Source organism: Rhinolophus hipposideros (genome assembly GCF_964194185.1).
Source record: "Rhinolophus hipposideros genome assembly, chromosome: 8".
Lineage (NCBI taxonomy): Eukaryota > Metazoa > Chordata > Mammalia > Chiroptera > Rhinolophidae > Rhinolophus > Rhinolophus hipposideros.
This window is the reverse complement of record NC_138054.1, coordinates 44,733,271-44,748,873: the sequence shown is the minus strand read 5'-3', so window position 1 is coordinate 44,748,873 and position 15,603 is coordinate 44,733,271. Positions and strand designations below refer to the sequence as shown.

At 32.8% G+C, this 15,603-nt stretch overlaps 1 protein-coding gene across 9 annotated transcripts in view; it reads left to right on the top strand.

Moving 5' to 3' along the window:
* The window catches only part of LRRC7 (leucine rich repeat containing 7), a 467,042-nt gene that overhangs the window by 39,977 nt on the left and 411,462 nt on the right, over positions 1–15,603 (top strand). The window lies entirely within an intron of this gene.

Sequence of the window (15,603 nt, the reverse complement as noted above, 5' to 3'; positions counted from 1 at the left end):
ACTTACTAGGGAACTCCCATAAGACTGCCAGCTGCTTTCTTAACAGAAACTTTGCAGGTCAGAAGGGAGTGGCAGGAAATATTCCAAGTGATGAAAAGTAAGGACCTACAAACAAGATTACTCTACCCAACAAGGCTATCATTTAGAATTGAAGGACAGCTAATGGGCTTCCCAGTCAAGAAAAAGCTAAAGGAATTCATCACCACCAAACCAGTATTACAAAAAAAATATTAGAAGGACTTCTTTATGAAGAAGAAGGAGAAAATTGATAAAAAAAATATGAACAATAAAATGGCAATAATTACATATCTATCAATAGTTACTTTAAATGTAACTGGATTAAGTGTTCCAGTCAAAAGATAGTGTGGCTGAATGGAACAGAAAACAAGACCCTTACATATGCTGCCCACAAGAGACTCCAGATCTAAAGACACCCACAGATTGAAAGTAAAGGAATAGAAAAAGTTATTTCATGAAAATGAAAGAAGGAAGGGAGGGAGGGAGGGAGGGAGGGACGGAGGAAGGAAGGAAGGAAGGAAGGAAGGAAGGAAGGAAGGAAGGAAGGAAGGAAGGAAGGAAGGAAGGAAGGAAGGAAGGAAGGAAGGAAGGAAGGAAGGAGGGAAGGAGGGAAGAAAAACAGTAGGGTAGCAATACTTATACCAGACAAAATAAATTTTAAAACAAAGACTATGACAAGAGACAAAGAAGGACCCAGTAATCCCACTACTGGGTTTTTATCCAAAGAAACCCAAAAACGACTTTGAAAGGATATGCGCATCCATGTGTTCCTTGGAGCATTATTTACAGTAGCCATGATATGGAGGCAACCTGGTGTCCATCAGTGGATGAATGGATAATACAATGGAATATTACTCAGCCATATAAAGAATGAAATATTGCTATCTACAACAACGTGGATTGATCTAGAGGGTTTTATGCTCAGTGAAGTAAGTCATACAGAGGAAGATAAATGCCATATCATTTCACTTATATGTTGAATCTGAAGAACAGAATAAGCAAGCAAATAAAACAGAAACAAACTCATAGATTCAGAGAACATTCTGAGGATTGCCAGATGGGAACAGGGTTAAGGGGTGGGTATAAAAGGGGAAGAGATTAAGATGTACAATGGTAGTTACAAAATAGTCATGGGATATAAAGTATAACATAAGGAATATAGTCAGTAATATTGTAATAACTAGGTATGGTGTTAATGGGTACTAGATTTGTTAGGATAATCACTTCATTAGTTATATAAATGTCTAATCAGTTTGTTGTACACCTGAAATTAATACAATATTGTATGGCAACTGAAAGTTAAATATAAAACAATTATTAAAACTAAAATAAAATAAAATGACCATAGATTTGTACAAGCTAGGTATATAGCTAGGTACCGTGATTCCTCAAAAATAAGACCTAACCGGACCATCAGCTCTAACGCGTCTTTTGGAGCAAAAATTAATATGACTTGGTATTATATTATTCATATCATATCATATCATATCATATCATATCATAGATCCGGTCTTATTTTAAAAGAAGACCGGGTCTTATATTAATTTTTGCTCCAAAAGACGCATTAGAGCTGATGGTCCGGTTAGGTCTTATTTTGGGGGAAACATGGTATTATGATACATATTTCATTATGTCTCTATTTTAGAAAGCCTTTAAATGGACAATTTTGAATAAGATGGCCTTTGATAAAAAAAAATTAAATTAATTTAAAAAGTATTAATATTTAGTATCGTTTTTACACTCTTGTTCTGTAGTATCATATGAGTTTCCTAGGGCTACTATAACCAATTATCACAAACTTGGTGACTTAAAACAACATAAATTTATTGTCTCATAGTTCTGGACAGGAAGTCTGAAATCAAGGTGTTAGCAGGGTTGGTTCTTTCTGGAGGCACTGAAGGAGAATCAATCTGTTTGATGCCTCATTTCTAGATGCTGGTGGCTTACGCTCAGGCAACCCTTCCAATCTTTGGGTTATACATGCATCACGCTAGTATCTAAGTCCATCTGTACATGGCTTTCCCCTTTTCTCTTTCTCTGCCTTTTTTATGTGGAAATTTATGACTGGATTCAGGCTCACCCTAAACTTGCATGATGTCATCTCAAGATCTAAAGACCCTTTTTCTAAATAAGATCACATTCACAAGTATCAGAGTTTGGAACTGTACATATTTTATGAAGCCACTCTTCAGTATACTATGAGTATGTAGTTTCGATAGTAGAATTCAGATGATTCAGAATTACACCAATAAATTTTGTTACTTATATGATCCTGGTGGGATTTGGTAATGCTTCTGATGGATGTAATAAATGGAAGAGCTCCTTTGCTGGTTAGGGAAAGAGCTAAGTATGTTGAAAATAGTTTGATGTATTATGCTAATTCTATTTTATAACTTTTCATTACATAAAAATGTAAGTTCTGCATTTACTGTAATTCACATTAATTCTGTTTCATTACTGAAATACCATTTTACCAGATATTTTCTATATGTTATGACTTCTATTTGATCTATCTTAATCCAAAAGACTAATGGAAACAGAAGTTTTTTAGCAAAATAATAAGTAGAAATTTTTGTTTCACTTATTGCTGTTTACATTCTAGGGGCTAGATGGATGTCTGCTACCATAGCACCCTAAAATCATCTTGTGCTTGTGTAATATCTCTTTAGTAATCTTCAAATTTCTTATTTGTTTTTGTACATTGAAATTTATTGTACATTCTTTGGACTATCAGAATGCACATGCCAAGTTAGGCACCATCGTAACCACTCTCCTTTGTAGTTGCTTTGCTTGTGCCTTTTTCTTTCTCTATCCTTAGTAGTAGTTTGAGTCCATCCCCAAAAATTCAGTTAGAAAATAACTGAATTAGTTTTCAAACATATGAACCATTTAAAAAAATAAATATACATCATCTTTATAAATTGCTTTTTTGCCTTATCAAGTTCTTCAATATTTTAAGGTTTTTTTCCCCATTTTTCTTGGACGTGAGGAAACAGCAAATTATAATCTGGAACTTTTTTAGAAAGCAAATATGATGTTTATGTTGTTCTTCTTCTGACTTGCATAGGTGAATATGCTATTTTCAAATTTGAAATCTAAAACCCCAAGCCTCTCAAAAGTTATGTAGCTTATTGCTTTTATTTTATTTGGCTGAGTTATTTCAGTATCCATCCTCAACCACAGAGCTAAATATGACAATTTTATTTTTGGTATTCAAAACAAATTCATTTTTTATTTTAAACAAATGTCAATAAAAATAATGTGCATTTTTTTTCATTGGATTGTTTGTTTTCCTGTTGTTGTGTTGTATGAGTTCTTTACGTTTTTGGATATCGGCCCCTTATCAGAGGTGTTATTGGCAAATATCGTCTCCCATTTGGTTGGGTTAGTTTCTTTTTTTGTTGGTGGTTTCTTTTGCTGTGCAGAAGCTTTTTAGTTTGATATGGTCTTATTCATTTAATTTGCTTTTACTTCCCTTGCCTTTGGGGCCAAATTCATAAAATCCTCTCTAAGACCAAGGTTCATAAGTTTAGTATCTATGTTCTCTTCTATGAATTATATTGTTCCATGTCTTCTATTTAGGTCTGTGATCCATTTTGAGTTAATTTTTGTGTATAGTGACAAATAACAGTCTAGTTTCATTCTTTTGCATGTGGCTTTCCAATTTTCAATTAAAAAATGGGCAGAGGATCTGAACAGACATTTCTCCCAAGAAGACATACAAATGGCCAACAGATATGTGAAAAAATGCTTAATTTCACTATTAGACAATGCAAATCAAAACCACAATGAGATATCACCTCACACCTGTTAGAATGTCTATCATCAACAAGACAGATAATAACAAGTGTTGGAGAGGCTATAGAGAAAAGGGAACCCTCATACACTGCTGGTGGGAATGTAAATGATACAGCCACTATGGAAAACAATATGGAGGTTTTTCAAAAAAATAAGAATATAATTAGCATACAACCCAGCAATACCTCTTCTGGGTATCTACCTGAAAATTTGAAAACGTTTATTTGTAAATGTGTTACTGCAGCACTATTCACAGTGGCCAAGACATAGAAACAACCGAAGTGTCCTTTGATAGATGATTGGATAAAGAAGATGTGGTACATACCCACAATGAAATACTACTCAGCTGTAAGAAAACATGAAATATTGCCTGTTGAAACAACATTAATGGATCTTGAGATTTTTGTGCTAAGTGAAATAAGTCAGACCGAAAAGTGGAGAACCATATGATTTCACTCAGATTTGGGATGTAACAAACAAGACAAACAAACAAAAACTCATAGACATAGACAACAGTATAGTGGTTATCATCAAAGGAAAACGGGGAAGGAGGGAGGTAGAAGAGGATAAAGGGGGTCCAATATATGGTGACAAAAGGAGATTTGACTTTAGGTGGTGAGTATACAATGCAATATACAGACGGTATATTATAGAGTTACACACTTGAAACCTATATAATTTTATTAATCAATGTCACCCCAATAAATTTAATAAAAAAGAAAGAAAAATAGAATGCTTTCCTGCAAAAGAAGTGAAACAAAACATAATGCAATTCTCTATTAGCCCTTTAAAGTAATTTACAATTCATAAAATCCCTAAATAATCCTATTGATAGGTGAGAGGCAAATGAGTTATAGAAGTCCTTTGTTAAGATTCAAACTTTATGTGAAACTAGAAAAACATTAAGTCATCAATACCTTAACTTGATTTAGTGATTTGGTTCATTGGATTAACTCTAGCAGAGAACAGGATCCCAGGAGAATAATATACACGATAGATTGTTTTGATGAATATGTACAATATCGTTGCCATCCCTCTCTATTGTTGTAGGGGTTTTGCTATAATTACTTTATAAGTAGTTCAAAACCTACCAACATGTTTATCACAATCCTCTGGGTTTGCTGGCATTAGGTGATAACTGGAAGCATATATTAGGTTGGCTCTAAGAAGCTTCCTGCCACTTTAGGATTTGAGAGATAATACAAATGAAAAGGTACTCTGTTAAAGAAAGGTCAAATATTTACTACTAACAGTTTGACAGAAAAAGTAGAAAAGATACATCATGTATATGTAACACAATATTAAAATCAGTCCTTTAGCAAATGTGTGAGAGCTATTTGGTTTTGACATATGGTGCCCCATTGAACATTAGAGTGACTAAATGTCTAGGCAGGTGTCTTCTTATCTTAGTGAGGATGATTGTCCTGATAGAGCTGGACTATTCTATTAAATATATAGAATACATTCAACAAATAAAAGGGACAAGTACTGGCTTAGATATTCAAAGATAATCTGGCAAATGGAATATTTGATGCGGGTACTGAAAGATGGAAAGTATTTCAGTAGTCCAAGATGAGGTAAAGATACAGTATTTAAAAAACAACAACACATGCACATACAAGTAAGAGGGAATGAGTATTTATTTATTTATTTATTTGTGTGTTTGTTTGTTTGTTTATAATGAAAATCTACTTTGACTAGAACATAGGGTCTGAATGAGAGGTATGGTTGGAAAAATAAGTGTGTCGGAATTGGGGAATGATCCCAATGCTTGGCCAAAGAGCTAGAGTAATATTCTCTAAAATTTAAAATGTATATCGAACTCAAAGTTACTTTTTTACCTTATAAAGAATTTCATTTTCAAAGAGACAAACTACAGTTGCTTTAGACACTTTAAAATGTGTGTGTGTGTGTTTATGTGTAGGTCTCAAACTTTCTGAACTGAAGTAATTCCCTCTCATTGGTTGATGAAAACCTTTACATAAAGCAAGTACAAAATATTCTTGGCATCCACACATAAGTAGTTGAGATTTTTGAATCAATAAGAGCTTTCTTGAAAGTCCGCAGTATACTGATTTGCAATTTTGCTGAGACATCATTTTACACAATGTATTTTGAGCTAGTTTAGAGCTAGTAGTCTCTTACCTATGCCCTGAGCCTAAGAAGCCACCAATTCTCCAGCATGGTCTCAAACACATATTACTTGAGAAATTAAACACAATTCAAAGTAAATAGCTGACATTCAAGGTAGTAACATTTGTTTCTCAGCTGAAGGATATCCTGGGCTTTCTCGCTTTGGATTTTCCATTTTCCAAATCTAAAACTAGCATTCCATTCTATTGTATTCCAGGTATTGTCACAGTGTGGAAATGTTGCTGATTATTTGGCATGGCATCGCTTCAAATGACTTGGCAATTTGTCAATGTTTACAAATTTTTATTCCTATTTCATTCATTTTTAAAAAATGTCTTCAAGACTAACCTGAAAGGCCTTTTTAAGGCACCTTTCTTTGGCCATCTTCTGTTTGGGCCTCCACCTCTGCTACTCCTCCTCACATTCCAAGTCTCTGAGAGGCTGCTGCTATGGCCCTCACTCCCAAAGACTTGGGACACCATCCCTTGTCATTTGTGACTTCTGAGACCACATTGACATTTTCCATTGTACTTTGCCCATTGGCTGCCTGGAGGTGATCATGTGATGAAAAGATGTTCTGGGCACTCAGGTAGAGTCTTGGTCTGCCACGCAGCATCCCAAAACACCCTAAAATAACTTTAAAAATATCACAAACCAGTCACCTTGCCATAGTCAGTACCTGACTTAGTTTCTTATCTGCTTCTTCAACAAACACAGTAAATATTTGTTAAGTGCTTTCAATGTACTGGACATGTTGCTGGGCAGTGGAGATACAGCCCAACCTCAGATATCATAGCAGTCTACCAAATATTTTACTTGCATGGCTTTAAAATGAGAACTGGGATTCTCTCTAAGTTGCCATACATACCTTTATATAGAAGAAAATAATAAAATTTAACAGAAAGCATGTTCGTATTGTCTAACATAATATGTTTATAAAATTTGTATTTCCCCATAGGAAAAAATTCCTGATAATGGGATATTTGATGATTAGCAGAGGCAGCATGACAACATTAGTTTTGTTGTTTTTTTTCTTTTTTTTTTTAGTTGTGATGTGAAAGAATTAGTCTGTAAAAACAGCGAAAGTAGATTGAAGGAAGACTGTGGACTTCACATTTTGACCTTGGGACAACCTTGCTTTTTAAAAATTCTTAGAATGTTGCTTCTATTTGGTATGTTCATCCAGATAGTGTGACATTTTATCCTCTGTTTTTTTCAAATCTAATCTATTTCTCTATATTCATAAGGGTGATCAGTTAGAAATAGTAGAAAATGTTTCAGTATGTTAAATTTTATATTATTCCAAATTTTATCTGAAGAAAAAATTTTACTGTATGAAATCAAAAGGTTAGGTAAATTTATGAGTCTCTTTTAACTTTTTACTTATGCACATACACAGAGAGTGACAGAAATGGAGACAGATTGACAGGCAGAGAAATATAGTAGAATAAAAACTAAAATTGTAAGAAAGAAAGGAAAAACAAACAGTGATCTCATCACCCAGAAATAAACACTGATAACACTTAATCCTAAAAAATCTTATTAATAGGAGTACTACTATAATTACCATTTTTGGATGAGTAAATTGAATATTACATGGTTTAAATAACATAAAATGGTGCTCAGTTAGTAGGTGGTATAGATGTGATTTTAACCTGTCTGCTTAATTTCAAAGCCCTGTCTTTAACCAGTGTGAACTATCATTGCAAATTGTGAGTTCTAATGGATAATATATATGTATTTTATTTAACCAATACTTGATATTTAGATATTCAGCTTGTTTCATTTTTTGTCCATATACAATACTGCAGTAAACATTAAGCATTCTTGCCCACTGTTTAAATAGAAGCATGCCTAGAAATGAGAGGACTTGTAAAAGTTTTTTTAAAAGTACTGGCATTTTACAAACTACCTTCCAGAATTATTTTTCATAATTTTTGCAAATATATATAAAAGTAGAAGAATATTCAAATGAACCCCAATATATCTCATCAGCCAGCTTCAATGGTGATCATCATTTTCCTACTCTTGTGTCATCTATGCTGACATTTCTTTGTTTACTGTAGTATTTTAAAGAAAATCCTGATAATACATCATTTCATCCATAGTGTTTCAGTGTATATCTCAAACAGATAAGAATGGAGCTCTGTAATGATTTTGTGATTCTTTCTTGCAATTTATGTGTTGAAGAAATGGGATCATTTTCCCTCAAAAATTTTCCATGATCTAGAGTTGACTGATTCATTGTAGTCTTGTTTCACCTGTCCCTCTTTTTCTTTTTTTCCTTTGAACGGGTGGTTAAATTGAAAGTCTTGATGAGATTCAGGTTCGATTTTATTTATTTATTTATGTATGTATGTATGTATGTATGTATGTATAATATTTTGTCTGTGGTGCTGCGCACCATATCAGGAAGTATACAACTTCAGGTTGCCCCATTGTCACTGATGACAAGATTGGTCTTTGGATTCAGGCACATGTCCTTTTAGTGTGTCTTTCTTCCTTACTTCCTTCCCTTACTTTTTAAAAAATCTTTTTCAATTCAATAGCTTGAAATTAGTAACTCAGTATTGTTTTCCATTTCTATGATATTGATTTTTTTCACATGATTATTGGACTTTTGAACTGCTTTAGTAAATTATCTCTTTGTCTTTTGTTCTCTGCACTATTTGCCATTGTGGATGATTAAACAAGTTTTTGTTGTATTTTACTGTAGTTAGCTTAGGGACATGTTCAATTTTTTACATAGAGCATTTTTAAGAGACAGTGCTTTAAAAAATATTCCTAATCTAACATGAAAACACATTTCTTACGTACTGGTTTAATTAATTATAACACATAGTGGTTAAACTGTTATAAAATTGGTGAGTATATTAAACCTACAAGGCAAAAATATTTCAGATATTTAAGTGAAAGCACAGTTTTCTACACAGACTATTTTAACGATTAGTTTTCTATAACAAACATCTTCAGGTTCACAGTTATACATCAACAGTTCTTGATTTTTTTTATTAAATCTAATTATTTACAGGAAATATTGCTTTTGTTAAATATACTTAGGCAAGAAATTCAATTTTACGATGAAAAGATATAGAATAGGTATAAATTTAATTAAACTATTATGGTAAATGTACATAAATATTTGCTAAGATTTTTTTTCCAATAAAAGATAATGAATAATCTGGTGCTTCTATTCTCAAAACACTTATGTCAACAATATTTTTTTCAGTTTCTCATTAACACTTTTGAAATTTGTGACCAATGATTTTAACTATAATTTTAACAAAAGCAAAATTAAAGTCATTTGTCTTTTTATATGTTTTGTTTTCACATATTTTTCTATTTTTTGTTTTTAATATATTGGTAACCTTTGTCCTAAGTACTGCAGATATATTTTCTAGATTGTCATTTCCCTTTCACCTTACATACTTTATTTTAGATTTTTAGTGATTTTAAATTACATATTTTAAAATATGTCAAGACAGTTGATTTTCGTTTTTTATGTTCTGATAAAGTGGCTACAAATGCTGAATTAGTGAGAACTGAATCTGCTCCTAGAAGCAATATAGGTTTAGGTTCCTGCAGGTCTCTGGTCACAATGTTTTTATTAACCAATCAATATATAACCCTGTTTTCTGTGTGCTCTCTTTAAAGGCACCTTATATATCGTTGATTCATTAACATTGAACTCATGGGTAATAGCGCTATAATTCATGCCTGAACAAAGCTAGTCTAATATATGCATATTTTCTCTATAAATTGCATGACAGCTTTCTTTCACTTAGGAACACTAGACAGCACTTTAGCACTATGCTTGGGGAACGTTTTAAAGAGCATAATCACAAACAAAAAGTACAAAAATGCAAGTAGGTAGCACTAAATACCTCAAAAAGGATACTTGTTTGAAGTATGAGAGATGAAGCAAAAAGACAAAGCATCACTTCATTCAACTTCAGCCAGAAGTGTGCACATAAAGCAACTCAAGTTTTTTGCCACTCTCTGCCTATACATGTCCACCAGTGCCCACAAACACACAAGTATTAGTTTGGGAGTTACCAATAAATTGTTGTGAAAAGGCAACTTCATCAATTTGGAACTCCAAATAACAAAATTGACTATATTTTTCATTTTGGTTTTTCCTTTGCGTTTCTGTGTCATCCACATTTTAATGATGCCTTTGAATAATTCCTCATCGGTATAATGTTATTGTCTTATATTGCATTAAAAATAAATAAATGTATTGTAGCAAACTGCAATAAAACAATATACCAGTGTTTCATGAAATCAAATAGTGCAATTTAGCTTTTTAAGAATTTAAAAGTTAAAGTGACTATATCAAACCTTGACCTGCTTTAAGATTAAAAAATTATCACCCATGCTTTCTTCCTCTCAGTAACAATTAGGTTTTTAAATTATTTCTCTGTATTGTTATGTTGGCATTAATATTCTAATACTTGGAAATATTGGAATATGTAAAAGTTAAGTTTATGAGACATTTAAGAATAAGTTATTGAATATTCTTCTATATGCTTTACTATACAGGGTTTAATTACTAGAAAGTGGCCACAACTTGGCTTGAAAAGAAGCCATTATGAAAAGTTCTTGAGAAGATTAGATTTATTCTGAAACTTGGTACTGACATAGACACTTTCTTTTGACTTAAGGGAATACCTGTAATGAAGGAACATGTCAGGAATTTTAGACTGTTGGTGTGAGAAACTATTTTCTTCAATTAGTTTGTGTATTTTATGCCAGGTAATATAATATGCCAAAAACATTTCTAATGCTTTAAAATTAATTTTACAAAATATGTGTACACAAATAGTCATTTTTTACCTCTATACTGAAGACACCATTATCTCTACTATACAGATGAGGAAACTGAGGCTCAGGGGTTTAAATCATTTACCCAAGTTAAGTAACTTGCCCAAGATCACATAGCAAGTAAGTGCTGAAGCCAAGGCGCATCTTTTCGCTCTTGACACTATAAGCTCTAGTTACCTTAGACAATTTCAGGTTCTCTAATTTGGCATATTCTTTATTTCTTGGCCTTTGCAAATGCTAGTTGCTCTTCCTAATACAATCTTACCTTCCGCCATCATCATCACTTAATGAACTTTCACTCATCCTTCAATTTTCACGCCAAGCGTCATCTTCCAGTCTGCAAGAGGTGTCTCCAAAATGCAGCCGCTGAACACTCAATTGCATCTCTGTTAATATTAATCACACTGTATTATGTTTATTGCCTTTTTTATTCTAGGTACAATTGGTAAGGTCAGGGAGTATATCTTGTTCACTTGTGTACTCTCAGCCCCTAGTATACTGACTAGCACGTAGTGGTCCAATTTGATTTGAAATATGTACTGCTTCAGTGAATGCATAATTTCAAATGTTGAGTAAAGCAACATTTTTTTTCTAGATTCAGCAAATGTAAGTATCTTAGTAACTTCTGAGACGGTGGGTTTTCTGAAACTATTATAATTGACTTATGAGAAGAAGCTAGAGAAAAGAAATTATTCTGGAAAGATGTTTTCCTAGTGTCATTAGGTTATGCTTAAAGAATAAATGGCAGGAAATATATATATATATATATATACACACACACACACATATATATGTATATATATGTGTACATATGTATATGTATATATATGTATGTGTATATATATACATATATGTATATATTCTTACTTTTAGCTGAATCATATATATGTGTGTGTGTGTGTGTGTGTGTGTGTGTGTATATATACATATATATATATATAATCTTCAAGAGGAAAGGATAATGAAAAACAATTATGGATTTTCATTAAAAGCCTAGAAAATAGTAAGGAGTGATGAGAAAAATATGTAAGAATATCTTAACATATGATTGTAAGAATACAATATTATCATTCATAAAGTCAGAGTTGGAGAACACTCATCTAATTTCACATCTAATAGCTCTGTTTTTGACAAACTGGTTCATATTTTATTCCATGTTAAGATATAACCGTGGATATATCACATACATACACAAACTCTTTATTGGAAAATTTTATTGGCTTACTTATGTTATCAGAGCACTTGTTAATGACTTTTGTGCTTGAAATGGCACACAGGAGGGACACCAATATAAAATGAGCCTGACTAAAATAGGTCCTTTTCTCAGAGAACTTTGTTGTTAAGACAAACACTCAGGAGCATAACAATAAACTGTTCATTGTAACAAACAATTTTCAAAGCCAATCACATTGCAAACATATTACAAGCAATATTAAATACAATTGGAATACAACCCTGAAATATGTGATAATTGTGTATCACTCCTTTCTATGCCACTTAAAACTGAATGCAAATCAGCTAGTGAATGTGTTCATTTTTACCCATCCAGCACTGTAGGCAGATAAAAGTCTCATTTGTTTTGGCCTCTGTGGCACGTGGATATAACTGACCAAACACCAATTTAAATTACCCTCAGGCAACTTTCATTGTCTTCATTCATGTTCACTTTCTTGGCACTGATTACTTATCTTGGCTCTCCTATTTACTTCTGTGTGACTTGAGGGATACAGAAATTTAACAACTTGTGTGATTTATCTCACTTGTAAAATGCAACTTATCTACTTACCCTCGCAATGAGTCGAATTCCTAATAACAGCAGACAACTCTAATTAGTTGAATGACTAGAAACAATGTACCACAAATTTGGAGGCTAGACATGGGTTATATAAAATGTCTCTCAGTGTAACATATGAACATCTCTACAATGTATCTCACTGGGTAGGATAAAAATTACTTTAGGTATACTGTATTTATGTCTTTGCAAGAGCCTGGAGTAGTTTTCTTCTACATTTTCTTACTTTTAGCGAAATATTGTGCATTAAATATTCAGAATACATATAAATATGCTGGACTACAGGTCCATGTAATTATTCTTCCTGGTTTAAAATCATTTGTTAGTTGTTTATCAGATGTTTAATCTCTTTTTTAAAAAATCCAAAAATACTTTGTAGCAAATGCTCTTAGCTCCCTTCCCCTTTGTCACTTGCATCTATAGGGGCTAAAAAAATAATTTCCCAGTTTCCCAGCCTCCCTTGCAGAACATTAGCAGAAGACTGGGAGGTACAGCGATTGTTGACATGGTTTTGCTTTCTAGTAATAGAAGCAGAGGCTACGTACTGATACTGTTTCTTCTCCCTTCTTATCACATTGAAAGAAATCTGCAGTAACCATTTTGAGGAAAAGACCAAAATAATAGCAGAGAACAAGGAACTCACTTTGTTGAACTATTAAATCAATACCAACAGAATTCAATTAAATCAATACCAACCTACTTTCAGAATTTTAATAATGTGAGGGAAAATAAAACTTTTATTTAAACCACTATAAGTGTATTTTAGGCTAGACACATTCTTGAAATAGGATGAGAGAGCATATATACATATACATATATATGTGCAATTGTATATATGCATATACATATATCAATAAAGCAAGAAATTTGAGAGGGAAGGGTGCAAAAAAATCAGTTATATGAAATACAGGTTCACGTTACTATGAAGTTAATGAAAATCACTATTTTAGCAAAAGTAGTGTAAAGGTATTTTTAAAACACTGTTATAACCACACACTGAATTGAGAAAATCCCCAATGATCATGAAGCAATCACTTTTTACCATCACATCACCTGCCCCCCCCCCCGCACCTCCTCCCATACACACACACAATTCACACCCTTACCACAGAGAAGACAAGAATTTTAGCTCCTTTGGTGCTGATCAGAGGATAGGACTTAATCACCAATTATGTATTACTGAGGTTCCTATCAATGAAACTATTAATTTATTGTCATTTAAAAGAAACGGCAACATTTAAATGTGATTATCAAAGGAAGTCGCTATTTCTCAAGTGCCATCTATGAAAGCAATTCTGTGCTAGCATTGCAAGGTATAAAAATGTATAAATTTTAATATCGGCCATTAAGAAGCTTACAATAAACATTGAATATATTCAAAATAACCTTCAAGGTTATAATCATAGTGCACTAAATACAATTGAATGTCAATTTTAGATACCTAGAAAGTGGATTTGGGGATTTTTAGTAGTAAAATCTAGGTTATTATTAAAAGTGTGTCTAAGTATTGTAGTTATATTCTAAAATAATTAATAGATCAGTTATATCTGTTAAAATAAAATCTTTAGTAGTACCATACCACATACAAGTCCATAACAGTGCCCACATAGTCAAATGTTTCGTAAAATAAAAATACTCTATAAAATAGCATATTGAAGCCTTCAAGTCCTGTGTGTTTGCTTCCTCAATTAATTTAGCAATTTTTTATTTAAAGCTTAATGGGAAAGTCTTTCTCCAAAAGCTTATACGTGCTACATTCATGCACTTTATGATGGGGAAAAATAATAATTGAAAGCCTAGAAAGACCAATTGAAACTAAATTTCACTTAAAATATTCCTCATTTCTAATTAACGACTAATTAGTTAAGGTTAGTTTGGGGTCTACCTTAAAGATATGTTGCCAAAAAATGTTAGCCTTGCTAGCTCTTCAGAGAAATGCAACACCCTGTATTTCATAGTGAAAGGGATGCAATCAGAATGACAAGGGATGAGCCATAGTAGGGACAATGAGAGTAATCGAAGGATTGTTCCGGAATGAACTCCTTCTTCATGCCCAGTGAAACTTCCATGTTCAAAACATACTGCAGGAAAGTAAGAGGAACATGTATTCCTGAAGAAATTCTGTTCGGAACATGTGCCTTACTTTAAATCACTAGATCATATTTAAACGCTGGAAGTCAAGATTGTTCATTGTTCTTTGAAAAAAAATTAATTTCCATATTTTATTTGCATTTTTAATCCGACATCTTAGTTATCCTAAACTACATGAAAAAGAAATTCAATTTCTAATCAGTAACGCAACCAGCAATTGTCTGGTGGCCAGTTTCATTGTTAGTGTCCCTCTTTTTAAATACGTTTTACTCACAGCTGTAATAATTGAATGGATGTCTCAATTATATTGGGATACAGGTGGCAGCAGCAAGAGATTAAAGTTTAGTTCTAAACAGGTCTAGGATTTTATTTAACTTAAATCAAGAAGATATACATCAAATGCAAATAAGTCAGCAGAAGCAAGCATATCACTTGTATGAGGGGAGGGATCACACCTGATCTGCATCATCGTATCACTAGCACCTACTACATTGCCTTGCACATAGTAGGTTCTCAAGCAATAGTTACTGAATATCCATTTTTTTAAAAAGGTCAGAATTACCTTAGGAGTATTATTTATAAGAAGAACCACATTAACAAGGAGAATAGAATGTGGTGCAAAACTATTTGTGAGCTGAAGGGGGTGTTATATACTTAGAGTCAAAAATCAGAAATACTCTGAGAGCTTATGAGGCTTGAGTCTGTCTACATGTGGAAGAAATGACTTTGTTTACAGTACACAGCATCTCTGCACTTATGGTCAGGGTAGCTGACTGCTGTTAACAACAACAAAAAAAAAAATCCCCAAATTTCAGCAGATAATTGTAATAAAAGATTCATTTCACATTCTTTTCAAAATCCAATGCAGGTCAATAGAGTACACTCTACACAAGCAGTCATTCAGGGATCCAGATCCTTCTATTTTTTATTTTTTATTTTTTGCATCA